The sequence below is a fragment of the Solea solea genome, chromosome 17, assembly GCF_958295425.1.
Source record: "Solea solea chromosome 17, fSolSol10.1, whole genome shotgun sequence".
In the NCBI taxonomy this organism is placed as follows: Eukaryota; Metazoa; Chordata; class Actinopteri; order Pleuronectiformes; family Soleidae; genus Solea; species Solea solea.
The window spans coordinates 11,518,016-11,533,656 of NC_081150.1; the positions used below are offsets into that span (position 1 = coordinate 11,518,016).

Genomic DNA, 15,641 nt, shown 5'->3' on the forward strand with positions numbered 1-15,641 from the left:
TTCACATGACTCACAATCAAACACCTGTTCTTTAAAAAAAAAAAAAAAAAAAAAAGATGAAACGCCACGTTGAAGGAAGAGAGTGATGGATTTGAATATGTCAGGATGTAGAAGAGTGGCTGGAGTTGTTTTGAATGCTTATTTGAATCATAAGTTATTATGTAATGCACATGTCCTTCTTACTGTGCTAAGTCCAGTGTGAGGACAATAACAGGTACGTTTTAATGTAACCTTGTGACATATTTGCTTTAGGAGTGTAGGCATTTAAATCATTAAACTGGGACTGGTCACTCTGTTGTATCTTCAACTACTGTGTTGGTCAGGATTCCTTTTCTAACTGCAGCTTGAAGATGGATCATATTACTGGTGAGGGGGGACAAGAAGAGGGGCCCCTATATGCTGGGGGACTGACATTGAGGGAAGGACAAAGTATGTGTGTGTGTGTGTGTGTGTGTGTGTGTGTGTGTGTGTGTGTGTGTGTGTCTGATTGTCTACCTAAACTGCCAAAGGTAATCACCAGTGGCAGTTTGAACAGTGATAGCCAAATGGGATTTCCTGCCCATGCATATTTGGGTTATCTCATGCCACTGATCCTCTATTTGTGCAGCAGTACAGGTCACAAGAGCAAAGGCCAGAGGCCTTTTTTTCTTACTCCTGAGTAGGAACACCTGACACTCCAGAGTCAAGAGTTTAAGCAAAGTCTAGTCCCGTTTGCAGAGCATTGGTTACTGCTGCAGGCCAGCATAGGTCATTGGGCTGTGGCAAACTTAATAGAGTATATTGCTGCTGCCGCCGCACCCTGATGAAATAATGACATGGAGCACAATGGGACTCCGAAAGGACGATTTTGTTCTGGCACAAACACTGGGAGCAATAACAAGAAGATACAGTGTGTACAGTCCCCAGGTGGAGCCATGGCAACAGCTTTTTGGAAAATGAGACTTGATGATTGTGGAAGTTTTTACAGCTAAAAGGAGATAAAATAGTGAAATTTTCCTTACAAAACATACCTAATTGTGTAAAAACTAATATAAATGTTACATTGAGATAGTTTTCAGATGACCCTGGTGCTGTTGGTACAGCATTCACATGATGTTCTTGGACTTGTTTAGAGTTGCAAATGAATCATGATTATCTTTATTGTTTAATCAGCAGTTGGCTCTTTGGTCCGTCAAATATCAGAGGTCGAGAGTTCAGCTGTATTTCCCTAAGAAGATAAACTAACTGAACCTTAAGCTTTATGTGAACTCTGCTTTTACCTTTATGGTAAGTTCTGAGCCTTATTTGCTAAATATAACTCTGGTTTGAGTAGGGAGTATTCTATTTTCATGTTGAAAGTAGGTCAAACAAGTCAAGGTTAATTGGAGTCAAAAGAATCTTCGGGCCTCCCCGTCAGATATCTCGACGGTGCTTAGCTACAGACAAGGAAAAAAAATAACATTCACTCAAAGGTTTACATCTGACCCGTTGAATTCTGCCGTCCATCTTTCTCTCTGAGACTCACAAGACAAGCCGTGCATTCCTTTCACTGTCCTTGTGATATTTATAGATGTATATCTTTGCCTGGCGATCTTTCATCTGAAGGATGTCATCATGCTAAGTGTGCGTTGGCATATCCAAATGCTTCTCAAGGAGATGTGTGTGTGTGTGTGTGTGTGTGTGTGTGTGTGTGTGTGTGTGCACATAGACTCTGGACTTGTTTGTTGATGGTCATTTTTGACTCAAGCTGGCACAACTGTATACTGGTGTTTGGGTATAAACAGTTCCGATCAGTAATGATAACACTTGAGATCCAAGGTGTGTCCCTTATCGCGTGACATAAAAAAAATAACAATGTGTCTTCATGCCGGGATAGGCTAGATTTTGTGATTTCAAACACCACCTCACACTCACTCTCACACTAACACCCCTGTGTGCCTCACCTCAGTTCCCCCAAGATGCTATTCACTCGGGCTGGCCGCGCTACCCCTTCATTCATCAATGCAGAGCAGTCATTACGCAGCCAGCATCCACAAGTCAGTTCCCACAGGGCTCGTTCTCTGGCCTGGTTCTAGAGGTCGGCCTGGTCTCACGAGACACAAAAGAGAAGGGTTAGGACAGAGACACAGAGAAACAGAGACAAGTGGGCGAGAATGATGGGGGAAAAAAAAGCTGTTGCTTTCCAAGAAGTGAAAGGATATTATTGCCATTGAACTGTAACTGACTTGGTGCGTGTGTGTGTGTGTGTGTGTGTGTACATACATGCAGCAGCCCTCTCTCACGCCTCTGTACAGACCGCCCAGGATGTAAACGCAGTATTGGGGAGTGAATGGAGACGTTAGTGATGAAAGCGCGTGTTGTTTTTAATGCACTCTTGGGTGTTTCATCCTTTAGTGTGTGTATAAACTCACATGCATTTCCCTCAGCGGGGCCTGTCAGTGTTACAATGGATAGTTGATCACATGTACAGCTGCTTCTTCTCTGCACTTGTCCTCCACTGAAACTCAAGTCTGCAAAGAGACAGATTTGTGTTGATATTAGATAGTGTAAAGTTAATAATGTAGGTGTGTGCAGGCCTGACTGTGTGTAAGCTCTGGTTTGAGCAGAACTGATAAGCCTGTGCAAACTATGGTTGAGTTGTGGTTATATTATTAAGTGGTAATGTTCTCTATTTATATATCTCTTATCTGGCCTTGATGACCACTCACAGTACGTTATATTATATTCTCACCTATTCACACTCTTTAATACAGTACAGCATTCTTTCTATCACACATCTGTCATATCCATTTACACAGGAGCAACTTGGTGTCTTGTCCAGGGACATGTAGACTAGTGGACTTGGTTATCAAACCCCCGACCTTCCAATTGGAAGATGACCCACTCACTCACCAATCACCAGCAGTCATTTCATGCGTATATTAGATGATGATTTTGTGGTTATTTCATTGATTTATTAACTGTTGTCAGACTGTTCTGATGGACAGCTCCAACCACCCAAACAAATGTAAATATTAGAGGTGAATGAACAAAAAGAAAAAAAACAAAAACGAAATATAATGAAACAAAACAGGGAGGAGATGTTGTACGAGAGTATTAATATACGAGACTACAGGTGCCTGTGTTTTTAAAAACTGGCCGATGAAAGTCTCAAAGAATATTTCACCTGTTCAGATGAAAGGAAAGTCAGTAAATCAGTAAGTCAGGATGTAGTAGAAGATGGATTCTGCCTTTTCAACTTTAACAAAAGTATAGGTGCAAAAGTAACAACATCACAAACTTTTGTTTTTAGGAAGCTGGCTATTAGAGGCTATTAGAGGTAAAAGATGGCAGGGTTTCAGTGTAGCTGTACGTGTCAAATAAACAGATTTTAGCTAATTATGGACAAGAAAAAAACCCCATGTGGGTATGATTAGTGTTCTCCACAAACACACGTGCCTGCATCCATACATTTAGAGAAACCAGATACAGGTTGGCGCTAGTCGTGCGTGTGTGTGTGCTGGTCAGTAATCCAGGGTTTACTCGGCGAGCAGGGAGATGAGCAAGATTTAATACCCACTGCAGTGAACTTGGTCCTGTCGTGGATGCAGTGATGGAGTGGGTCACCATTTACCCCCAGTCTAGTGTGGCACACTAAGTCTAGTATAACACACTGCACACTACTAGGAATTCAACCTCTTAACTATTTTGGAGTAAAGTATCACAAAGAGCAGATGTTGTTTGCTATGATTGCATTTCCTCTGAGAAAGCAAACACGAGCTGAATTGGCAACAGAGCTCGGGAGACGAGATTGAGCCCGCGATAAAAGTTCATCAGGGCTTTTTGCTGCCCGTAAATTAAAGATGAACAAATATACTTTTGGAAAGATTGTATTCTTACAGAAAAGGGCACATCTTGAAGTGGCGTTGGTAATTTTAGTCTCCAGTGTGGCAGCAGACTGAGGTTGAAGCCCTCAGAAGATAATTGAAGCAGCCATAAGAATTCATCTGTCAGAGCCAAAGACACTAAACAGAATGACAATAGCCTGTGTGTTTGATTGTATTGAAGCAAACACCCAGTTCAGCTGAGTTCACTTTAACGTCTTTTAAATGGATTTGTTCATATTATAACTCCTCCATATTTACGTGTTTGGTCACAGTGTGGCATGAAAGGTGACCCTAGGGTCAGTTTTCATCACGTCTGTCCATTACGTCCCTTTTAAATGTGTCATTTGTGACTTTATTGTGTACACTAAATGTTAAACAGGCTATGTCTCTTACAATAAGGGTAATGATAGATCTCTGTCTCAAGAGAAAATCAAATGCAGCATCTGCTCCCATCCAAAAATGTGACAAACCATTTTCACTGTATGAGTGCGTGCGAGTGACTCTGCTCGCAGATGTGTCCTTTTGTTTCGGCATATTCCATTATCGGTCACTCTCTCTTTTCCCCCCTCCGCTTTCCCTCTTCCTCTCTCCCCTCTCTCTTTTTTTCCATTCCTATATTTCTCTCCTTCCTGTTGTTTCGTATGGCTTCCAGACCTTTTCCTCTCTCATCTCTGTCCACCCTCTGCACTTTGATGTCAACCCACATACTACCACGCTGACCACAGCCGAGATGAGGGTCCTGTTTCCTCTCCATTTTTCTCTTGTCTCCCCTTCTAATCATTTTGTTTATGCTCTATTGAGTACATGTCTTATTTTCTGTGTATCTCATTTTTTTGAATTTATTTTTCTCCATTTTTTTCCCCCACAGACCATTTAATTATAGTTTTAGAAGCATGTTGAAATGTTCTCAGGGTAAATAAGCCCTTCCCTCTGTTTGCATCTTCACCAAATCAGTATGCTGTAATTACCCCCTCATCCCAACCTGATGGGTGTGAGTAACCAGTAATTCACAAATGCACAGTGCACAGTGTCCTGGTGCCTCAGTGCAACGTGATAAATGTACTACATTAACTGCTGAGAGCCACATTCTGAGTAAAGGATGTTATTGTTTTCTCTCTCTCTCTCGCTTTTTGAAAGTCATGGCAGCTTTAGCCCACAACCTCATGTAGGTGCAGAAGTGTAGTGCGATTAAGAGAGACAATGCCTTGCTGAACATGATTCATCTAACATTATACATGTCGCATATTGCTCCTTTGTGTGCTGCCTTGTATAAGGATTCCCCTTAAAACGTCAGCAGAAGGAGCTTCAGGTGATACAGTACGCACTATTGTAGTTTTATTGCATTTAAGTGTGTTTCGATGTATACTTTTACTTGATAATCGGGTTCAAATCACTGATGGACTGTAAAGCCGGTAGCACATTTATAGCCTGTTGGAGAGGGCTTTCTAAATCAAGCCACACCACCACTGAGATACACAGCTGTGTATTTCCCAGCTGTCTCGTGCAGCTTTGGTCTTCAATAAAGACAAAGGAACACAGCTTCACTTATAGACACTAAAGACTCTTTAGTGTCTATAAGTGAAGCTGTTTTCCGTCGTCTACAGAGCTCTGGAAGCTGACGTCAAGCGGTCCCATCATGCAAGTCAAAACAGCTTCATTTTAGATGCATATACCAGGCAACATACAGTATATACCAGGCAATATGCCAGGTTACTTGTGAAGAAGTGAAAACTTTTAGATGGTGGATAGGTGTTGCACTGGGAGCATTTTACCGATCACCAAAGATCCTGAGAGTGAATGGGGGCAGACACTAGATGTATAGATGTAGAATGATGGGAACCCACAAGGTAATGAATTATACTTGTGTGGTGATCTCTTTGTATCAGGTACAGAATACAACATCTACTAGCTTGAATATCTTCTTTATTTTACATCCTCCAGAGTAGGACAACGGAACATTTCTTAGAAAGTGGAAGATTTTGACATTTTTCAGGGGCTTAAATCATGTTAGGCTGTTTCCCACACTTGCACGGGCATTATGAGGGACACCTATATTCAGACTATCAAGTTCTGCAATATGTTGCCCCATCTCCGTGAATTTAAAGTGCGCTGTGGATTCCGGCCATGTTCATTTTTGCAGAGGTTTTTCCTGTGAAAACAAACATGACGTCCAGCGCTCCATAGCATTATCACACTTTTAATTATAGCTCCATTTATTTCTGTAAAGTTTTCCCTGTAAATTCTTCTCAACTTCTAAGCTCGTTTTTTGTTGTTTCTTTATCATGGGCAAAATCTTTGTTTTGGATAATTTTGGTTCTGAAACCTTTTGAACTAAATGACAGCCAGCGTAAATGAGCTTGTGATAAGTATGCCTCTTTCCCAACTGTCAACATCTTGGGAGGGGGGGGGAAACCCATGCACTTTGTTGGTATTAGCACTGTTCACTCTGTTTTTGATGAGGACTTATCACTTCTCAGCCTTAGTTTAGTAGAGTGAACATGGCGTTTCTGCATCGTGATAAACCTACTGTAATTCTTATTTACTGTATGTTGGGACGATCCGATCTGACTAAACGGAGAATTACTCTCACGTTGAGGACAAACGTGTGTGTGAACATCGGGTTTAGCAGCGATGTGTACAGTAGGAAGGGGGCCCGACAGGCAAACACATCCATACATCACATAATGACATACTGCAGCAGGTGGGAGCTCGTCTTACAGGAACATAAAGTCTATTGTTATCCCCCTATCTGCACTTTACTGCAGTCGAGGCCTGATAACACACTGTACGTACGCACTCACACAAACGTTAACAGATTAGACACACAAACACACACGGTGACGTCATAGGAAAAATAAACAGGGGTTTTCTGTCACATCTGTCACTTGTGCCACTTAACCATGGCAAACCTGTCATGGAGAGAAGAGAAAAGGTTGAGTAGAGTTTCGGCCATATTTGGTTTAGCATATCATTTCTTAGAAGCAGCTGTTTTTCATGCATATTTTTAACTCCTGTAAACATCGGCGACCTTAGACAATGTGAATGCACTCACCATTAGGTGGATAAACAAAAGGGCGACTGAGCTTCTGTTTCAGGCTTTCAGACTTTCTTCTCCGGTTCACTGTGTCAGAAAACATTACATTTAGATTGATCTATTTTTAACTGTTCAGCATAGGAAAAGTAGGTTAATTTAGTTGGGATTTAGGCAGCCTGGTTTCCCCCAGTTCAACGATGGAATAGTCCCAGTTTTGAGTCAGTAGGACATTTGTATCAACTGTAAGCAATGATAGTGAGTTGATGTGAGGCAGGGTTTCTGTCATGTTCATTGTTATTAGTGGAAAAACTGTTGGAAAATAACAAGCAGTTCCATACTTTGAAGCATGGTCAGGTGGTATACAGTAGACTGAGGGAAATCTCTCTTGATTATCAATAACAATAAAAGTGTTTGACATCTATGAGACAAAAGCTTTATTTCCTGTCCTGGTCACCGCCCTGTGTGTGTCAGAGAAGTCAGAAGTCAGAGAACACAACCTGTTGATCTACCTGTGGCCAGAAGGTCCTTTGTCAACAGGTTGACCTGCATAACTTATCTATTCACAAAAAATTAGAATCGCAAATACAGGTTACAGTATGTGATTTTGGTTAATTGAACTTGATTTGCGATATCTGTTGGTTAGTACAGAGTTTGCACATTTTTGGCCTCCAATGTAACAAGAACATGAGTCTGACTGCTTCCTTTTTCATTTTTCAAATGTGTCTATTTTCCCTTTAAATCAGTGAAACAGGGACTCCTTGGAATAAATCATGGAGACTGTCCTGATTCAACCGCAACTCAAATATATCCCGGTTATTTTTGACAGGTTTCTAAAATTTCACCTACTCAATCATTCACTCATTCACTCATTCAGAGTATGTTGAACATTTAGCCTGCAACTGGGGACATGTTGCTCTCTCTCTTTCTCGCTCTGTGTGTGTGTGTGTGTACTGTACATTACACATTCACACACACACACACATGCAGATGCTAAGAGTTTATGGAGATTAATTTTAAAATTAGTCACAAAAGACCAGATTTTGTCTCTCTCCCATTCTTACCTGAAGCAAAGCCTTCCTCATTTGTCACATGCCATCTTCTCATGAACATTTTATTGTGTGCGAGTGCATGCGCTTGTGTCTGAGAAAGTTATTGTGAAATATGACGTACTGCACACAGGAATCCCAACTGACTACTGAATCTTCCTCTGTAGCAGCTTTTAGCCGTCTGCCTCCTCCACAGAGACCTCATTGTGCGCGTGTTTTTGTGTGTGTGCGCTCGTACATGTGTACGATGAAAATGACTTATCCTTTCTTGAAACGTCCATGCTTCAGTATTTATTACACAGACTGCTGTCATGGTCTACTGTGTCAGTTGTGTAGTTGTTTTAGGTCTGCTGCCAAGGCGGTCTCCTTACATGTGTTGCATTTGTGTAGAACAGGTTTGCGTGTCCTTGTGTGATATTAGTATGATTAGCCTTTGTCTTCCTTCCTTCCTTTTATCTTTTATTAACCTGTTTCCCATGGTTTATTTCTCTCTCACACACCTGAATGTTCCTCCCTTTTTAATTTGTCCCCTGTCTAATCTCATGTTTTCCTTCTCACTCACTCTTATCGTCCGTGTTTCAACTACAACCCCATGAATGACGATAAAACGTCTCAAGATATTAACTCTTTGACCTCTGAATATTCTCCTCTTATGCTCTCTGCTCTCCTAGTACACAGTGTTACAAAAATCCAAACCACCTGTTGTTTGATCCACTAGTTCAGCATCATGCGGAAAGAACATGGACAGAGATACACATCGAGATAATTGCATTGTAACACTTAAAATTATGTGTGCGTGCTTTAGGAATTTCAAAAACTTTAAATTGAAGAATACTATGCATGAACAAGTCAAACTAGTTACTTAAGTTCAGCTATAGTTTCTGTGTGACTAAAGGGGAATGCAATAGCTTGGGTAAGTTGTATACTGTAGGGCCGAAGTACATTGTGCAGCAGACATGTATACATTCCTACACATGTTTAAACACACGCAGAGAAGCATTATACACCGGTGCTGTCGTCCAAATGACCGACAAAAAAAAAAATAGATTAAACTCCATACATCTGAACAGCTGTAGATTAAACAAAATGTCAAGTAACATAGCAAAACATGATCATGTTGGTGTATTTATGCCATTATTTACTTGTCACACCCTTATTTGTATTTGGCAACTGTTGAATGTTGTAAACATTCAGCCAAAGAGTTTACACACACACACACACACACACACACACACACACACACACACACACACACACGCACACACACACACACACACACACGCATATGCATGCATGCATGCATGCACACACTGAAGACAAAACATTATCTCTAACCTTAACCATAACCAGTTAAAGTCTAACACTAATCCTTACCTAAACCTAATTCCACTCCCTAACACTAAAACCAAGTCTTAACCCTGACTTGTCAGTACCAGGCAAAATGTCCTCACAATCATAGTAGACACACTGTAAAATTACACATCTGTATATTAGGGTTATTCTTAACATCCAGATGTTTTGTGTAGATGTGTGTGTGTGCGTGTGTTTAAAGAAGAAAAGAGCACATTTAACAGAAGCCCTCTCATGCCACACAGTGAGAGGGGATTTTCAGAGTCAGTGCTGGTGGGGGGGATTATGAGGAATATAATTTCATATGGCTACAGAATGGTTAATCTCCTTAAACCCCGCTGGAGCCATTGCTGTTTCTGCTCCATTATGGAGCCTGCAGGAGAATTAATCTGAACAGACAGTGTATGATGAGAAACAACCTGTGTTTGTCTGTGCATGTGTTCTTACCTGTTGCTCCATAAACAAGACGGGTGTGCAGACTTGTGATTGTGGATTCCAGTAATTATTAGTTATTTACCATTTGCTTGAATATTCACAGTAAGGCTTGTTTTGTAACATAAGATGAGTCACGTTGAATCAGTTCTATTTTTTTTTTTAAGTGAGTTCTACTCACGCATTACAGCCACACTGTCTTTTAGATGATGATGATGATGATGATGATGATGATGATGATGATGTTGTTGTTGGCCTGAGTTTTGTCTCGTCCCAGGAGCTGAGGTCTGTGCAGGTCTGCAGATGTACAGTGCATCATAAATATAAACCTAGACAATCACAAGACAAATATGACTCCTCCGGTCTACTTCAGCCTAGTTTTGTTGATGGATTTAACAAGTTGGGATTTGAATGGTCACAAATCTGTGTGTCTTCTCTTCAGGCTACTGCACCCTCATGTCCTGGCATATTGACTCAGCTGTGTTTTTGACCTTCTCTCCCTCCCTGTGGAAGGAGACACTTGCGTAATGTGTGTGTGTGTGTGTGTGTGTGTGTGCGCGTGATTATATGTTCCCTACCTCCAGGTGTTTTTACCATTTGTGATGTTATAATAAATAGCATATTTACATCTATAATATATTTTTTTCAGATAAAAAATATTGATGTCTTTGGTGTAGCACTTTTAATGAAAGCTGATTGTTGTGTGGCATATGAAAGCTGATATTCAAAGTGACTTTGGGAAAAATACAGAGGATCAGTCACTTCATCAGGGAATGATTCTAAAACTCATGATCCCACACTGCTGTCATGTCACAGGGTACCTTACGATACGATACATGATCCACGATACCAATACTGTCACGATACAACGATTCTGTCATAATCAATATATTTATTGCAAGACAATCATATAGTGATACACAGGGGCGTCACTAGGTTTTAAGGACAGGGGGGGCTTAGCCCCCAGGAGATGCACAGAATGTGAGCGAACGTTTAATTTCACAAACAGCTAACAAAAACTGAGAAATGGCACGTTTTGGACAGATTTAACAGAGATACTTTACTGTGCAAATGTTTTAGGCCACCATTACATTTTTAACACAGTACAACAACAAACACAGGAAGTACTGTATGTTTACAGCATTAACAACAACAACAAAAAGAAAAAAATCCACATAGTTACAGTGCCGTATTTAACCAATGCTTCTTATTCATTAAGAGCCCACATGTATTAGCCAAAACTGTATGCAAAAAAAAGATACATTTAACACAATGATTTGAATTAATAACTGATCAACAAAGAGGGTAATGCCATGACTTTCACTCACAACACAATAATTGTTTACTCCCAAATATTTTGAAGTCACACAGAATATATTTTGGGCACATATGTGACTAAAATGGTTGTAATTTTAAGCCCTGAAAAAATATAACTTAATTACATAAATTACAGTTATATTAAGGTACTCTTGAAAATATTTGGGCCAGGCTAATTTGGCTTATACATCACTCTCTTGGCTATCTCCACTTTCCAATCATGACTCTCCTAAATAAAAGCTCAAGTTAAATAAGTCTTGTATGGTGCACTTGGACTGAAATGTTTCATATTTCATATTCATATTGAGTTCCATAAAATTCCAGGACTGTCTGCATCACAAATGACTCTATCCTGTGAAATCCTTTAGACTCACCTTTCCAGTAGAGGTTTCTCCCCTCTCACTCTCTCTGCTCCTCTGCCCTGACTCCTACAGGTCAATAGGGGTGGTGGAGTGATTATTATTATTACTACCGTATTATCATTATTATTATTATTATTATCTACATAATCATACGTGAATGAGCTGTTTCACGGTGTGCATCTGATGCTGGAGCTGATGCCCCAGAAGGAAGTCACCCCAAAGATAATATGAAGAGTGCACACCTAACTCTATAAACAACCAGGACCTTCACATTGCATTTCGGACTAACTAGCTAGCTACTGTAAGTAGCAGAGTTCTTTTGGAGCTGAAATGTAACTTTTGACCGCAAACAATAAAGGTAAGACGTGCACACTGCACAGAGATATACAGCACGCATCTCATGCTGCCTCCTGTACAGGGGGCTCTCGGCTACAGAGTGTGTAAGCCAGGTTTTTATTTGTCAAACAGGGAGCATTTGGCAATTACGTGGGACTTTCTGCTGTTAGCTGGGGGGCTGCAGCTAACTTATTGTTACTATCAGCAGTGATACTTACTCTCTTGAAAAAATGTCGTATATCCATTCTTGCTCACGTTCTTCTCCTAATGCTGCTCTAGTCGGTTCTGTGTGCTCCGCTCCCGGTACACACACTGCAGGTACCCAGGTACCGAGTGCAAGCTAGGTTGCAGGGAAAACGTGGACTGGATTTCAGTGATTTGGGCGTGCTCTATATGAACAAGTGGAATGGACTCGATAACGACGCACTGACTCTGACTCTCTACCGCTTCCATAAGGGAAACTAAGATTTATGATCACATTTAAGTTAATAATAACTGGTTATATGATTATTTATCTAAACTCAAATTCTCGCCACATTATATTGAATTTGTCAGCACTTTTTTGTAAAAAAAAAAAAAAAAAAAATCTTTTTTTTTTATAAATGAACATAAAATTATTTAGGGGGGCTTAAGAATATTTTAGGGGGGCTTTAGCCCCCCTAAAATAGGCCTAATGACGCCACTGCTGTGTGCTCCGCTCCCGGTACACACACTGCAGGTACCCAGGTACCGAGTGCAAGCTAGGTTGCAGGGAAAACGTGGACTGGATTTCAGTGATTTGGGCGTGCTCTATATGAACAAGTGGAATGGACTCGATAACGACGCACTGACTCTGACTCTACCGCTTCCATAAGGGAAACTAAGATTTATGATCACATTTAAGTTAATAATAACTGGTTATATGATTATTTATCTAAACTCAAATTCTCGCCACATTATATTGAATTTGTCAGCACTTTTTTGTAAAAAAAAAAAAAAAAAAAAATCTTTTTTTTTTATAAATGAACATAAAATTATTTAGGGGGGCTTAAGAATATTTTAGGGGGGCTTTAGCCCCCCTAAAATAGGCCTAATGACGCCACTGGTGATACATCACGATATCTGTCTAACTGAAGAAAATAAAACGTCTGTAAAAAGTTAGAAGTGCAGGATTTCTCTATTTATTCACAACACAGAACATAAAGTCTATGTATTGAACGTAGATGGGGCATCTCTTAACGTAGCTTTCTCCACCATTATCCCGCTGTAAACTCCCTCTTCTTTGCCAGGTATCTTCCACCTAAGTTTCCCTCATTCATTTGAGTAGTGCCACCTTAAAGAGACATCAAGTAGTGATGCCTGGCGAGCGAAACTGGCAGGGACCGTTCACTTTAGAGCGGTTTTATTTGTTAATTCAAATATCAATATTTTCCCTGGTGTATTGATTATTTTATTGTATGAGAAAGGACAACAATATATCACCAATACTTTGATGTTTTGACCCACCCGTACTGTCATCAAACTAGGTCTGTTTTTATTGTTTTGTTTGAGAATAGCAGAAAGTACAAGATAGACCTTGTAGATTATACGCTGCAGCTTTCGATGCACAATGAATGCAGAGGAAATGTTTATCAAAGAATGTGAAAACATTGGTCCTTGTTGATGGAGATGAAGCAGTCTTTTGATACCCGTGTATCAAGTAACTGTTATTGTCCATCCGTCAGCGGCGTCATGTTGGCTAACGTCCTAGGGCAGTTTCACTGCCGTTGGATTCACGGTTGTTTGTGGAGGATCCGGTTCATCCCTCGGAGCCATGGAAACATTTGTGTCCTGGTTTTGTATTTTTCTCTGTAATGTTATAGAGTTTCAGCTTTTAATGGTGTAATTTTAGTTACATGTTTGCTTTACTTGAACAGATAATGCAAGTTGCAGTTGGGTTTTGTTCGCCTTCAGGTGTTGAATTTTATATGTAAAGCTAAGATACCATAACTGATAATTTCATTCATTTATCAGAAAAAAACAAACAGAAATTGTCTGATTTTAGTCTCTTGCGTCAGATTTGCTGCTTTTATTTAGTTTGGACTGTTTGATTCGAGTCTATTTTCTTGCAATTAACAGAGAAAACAGTTATTAAAGAAAATAATCAGTAATTAAAACAATTAAACCATCAAAATATTGATGGGTGAAATGATGATAATCTTAAATGTCTAATTTTGTCCACAAACCGAAACTATTCAGTTTTTTGTTTGTTTTGTTAGAGAACTTGTTTTCATTATTGAAAAAAAACCAAACACACTAAAAACAATGAACTGATTGCCAAAATAGCTGGTGATTAATTTAGTAATTGATTTATAATTACTTGAATAACAATGAATTGTTGCAGCTCTACTCTACCTTAACCATCACAGCTAAATGCTTAACCATAACCTAAACCAAATTCTAACCCTAAACCTTATCCCTGAAAAAGCACTCTAAAGTTGTAGGGCTCTGACAAAATGTCCCCGCAAAGATAGGATTGTATGTTTTTTGGACCCCGCAAAGATACAAATACAAGTACACACATGCACTCCTCATTTGTTTGATACGTTTACCTCAGTGAGGCTCATGGCAACTAACAAGGAAAGACCACATAAAAGAAAATCCCTCCCTGTCCTTTCAATTAAGAGCCCTCAACTCCAACAATGTGCCCCTACTGTCGGCTAGCTTCAAGATTAACTCCGCCCTTTCAGCTGCGTCTCCAAAAACGGTCAGGGCCTCACCTCACCCTCTGCACCATCCCACCAAGACTGTTGGAAAAAACTTTATTTCGAAGCCCAAAGGTCCCTGAAGAAGAAGAAGAAGAAAAAGGGTTAGTGAGGCTAGTCGGTAAGCACAGTAAGGGCTCTTGGCCTTGTGGGAGCAGAAGTCCCATGAACCCCAGAAGACTGAGATAAGACTGAACGTCTTTGTTGTGGGAAGACCGAGGCACTGATGAGTGGTCTGGATTGAAATGTCAGATCCCCCAGGGCTGGGAGTAAAAGAGAAATCCATCAATCTTTCTCTTTTATCAATCATTTATGAATGAGTCTGGTCTTTGTTCTTTATCCAGCTATCTTCTCGTCCATTTTGCCATTTTTTTTTCCTCTGTCTTTTATGTTGTCTCCTCTCTCGCACTTTATTGTCATATCTTTGTTTTTTCCTCCATTCGCTTTGATTGCTTCTCACACTGTGTATGTGCAGTAAAAACAAAACAGACGCTTAACAGTAGTGCAACAGTAAAAACCTGGCCGGAAACCTTCTTATCTTCCCTCCATACAAAAGCCCGATTCTCACAGATTGTGGTCAATTCAACAGAACAATAATAGCTTGGGAAAAGGAAGACAACATATACAGTTTGTTGTGACGACTAAGCATGGAGACAGCAACCCTGTCAGGACATTTTTAAACCAGATTTAGCCTTTTCCTTGCACTTAAAAACATGTTTTTACAAGAGAAATGATTACATCATATCAATTTCAGGAGATTCTGACACCTGTGTGATCATCTTTTGCTCATCTTAAGATGTTATTTGGAGCATAGTTGGTCAATAAAAATACCTTTACGCAACAGAAGTATTCACAAATCCTACAGATTTAGCTTTTCATAACTAGAAAGCTAAACCCAAATTGGTGGAGATTTTGAAATCATGAGCAATGTTATACTTGAGTGCTGTGAAAGTGGTGGGTAGGGAGTAAATGTTTGACACAGCACACATTTAGTTTTCACACTGAAAATGTTTTCGTCTGCGCCTTCAGTTCACTCTTTTGACTCTTCATCCAAACCTCTTTCACTTCCACTGCGGCATTATTTAGCCCACTCCTCCTCCTCCATCCCTTCACTCTCCTCCTCCTCCTCCTCGCTTCATCCTCCACTTTTTCTCTTATCCTTCTCCCCCTTCTCTCTCTCTTTTCTTTGTGTCTTT

The 15,641-nt window shown here is 40.1% G+C and overlaps 1 protein-coding gene and 1 long non-coding RNA gene across 5 annotated transcripts in view; one reads left to right on the top strand and one right to left on the bottom strand.

Moving 5' to 3' along the window:
- nhsl1b (NHS-like 1b) overlaps window positions 1-15,641 on the top strand; it is a 96,066-nt gene that overhangs the window by 2,260 nt on the left and 78,165 nt on the right. The gene's annotated exons all lie outside the window — the stretch shown is intronic.
- Window positions 1,655-6,969, bottom strand: LOC131443192 (uncharacterized). The gene is made up of 4 exons (XR_009233581.1): window positions 6,898-6,969; window positions 2,391-2,489; window positions 2,242-2,265; window positions 1,655-2,062 (listed from the first exon to the last, which is right to left on the bottom strand). It is a non-coding gene; the product is annotated as an uncharacterized LOC131443192 (long non-coding RNA).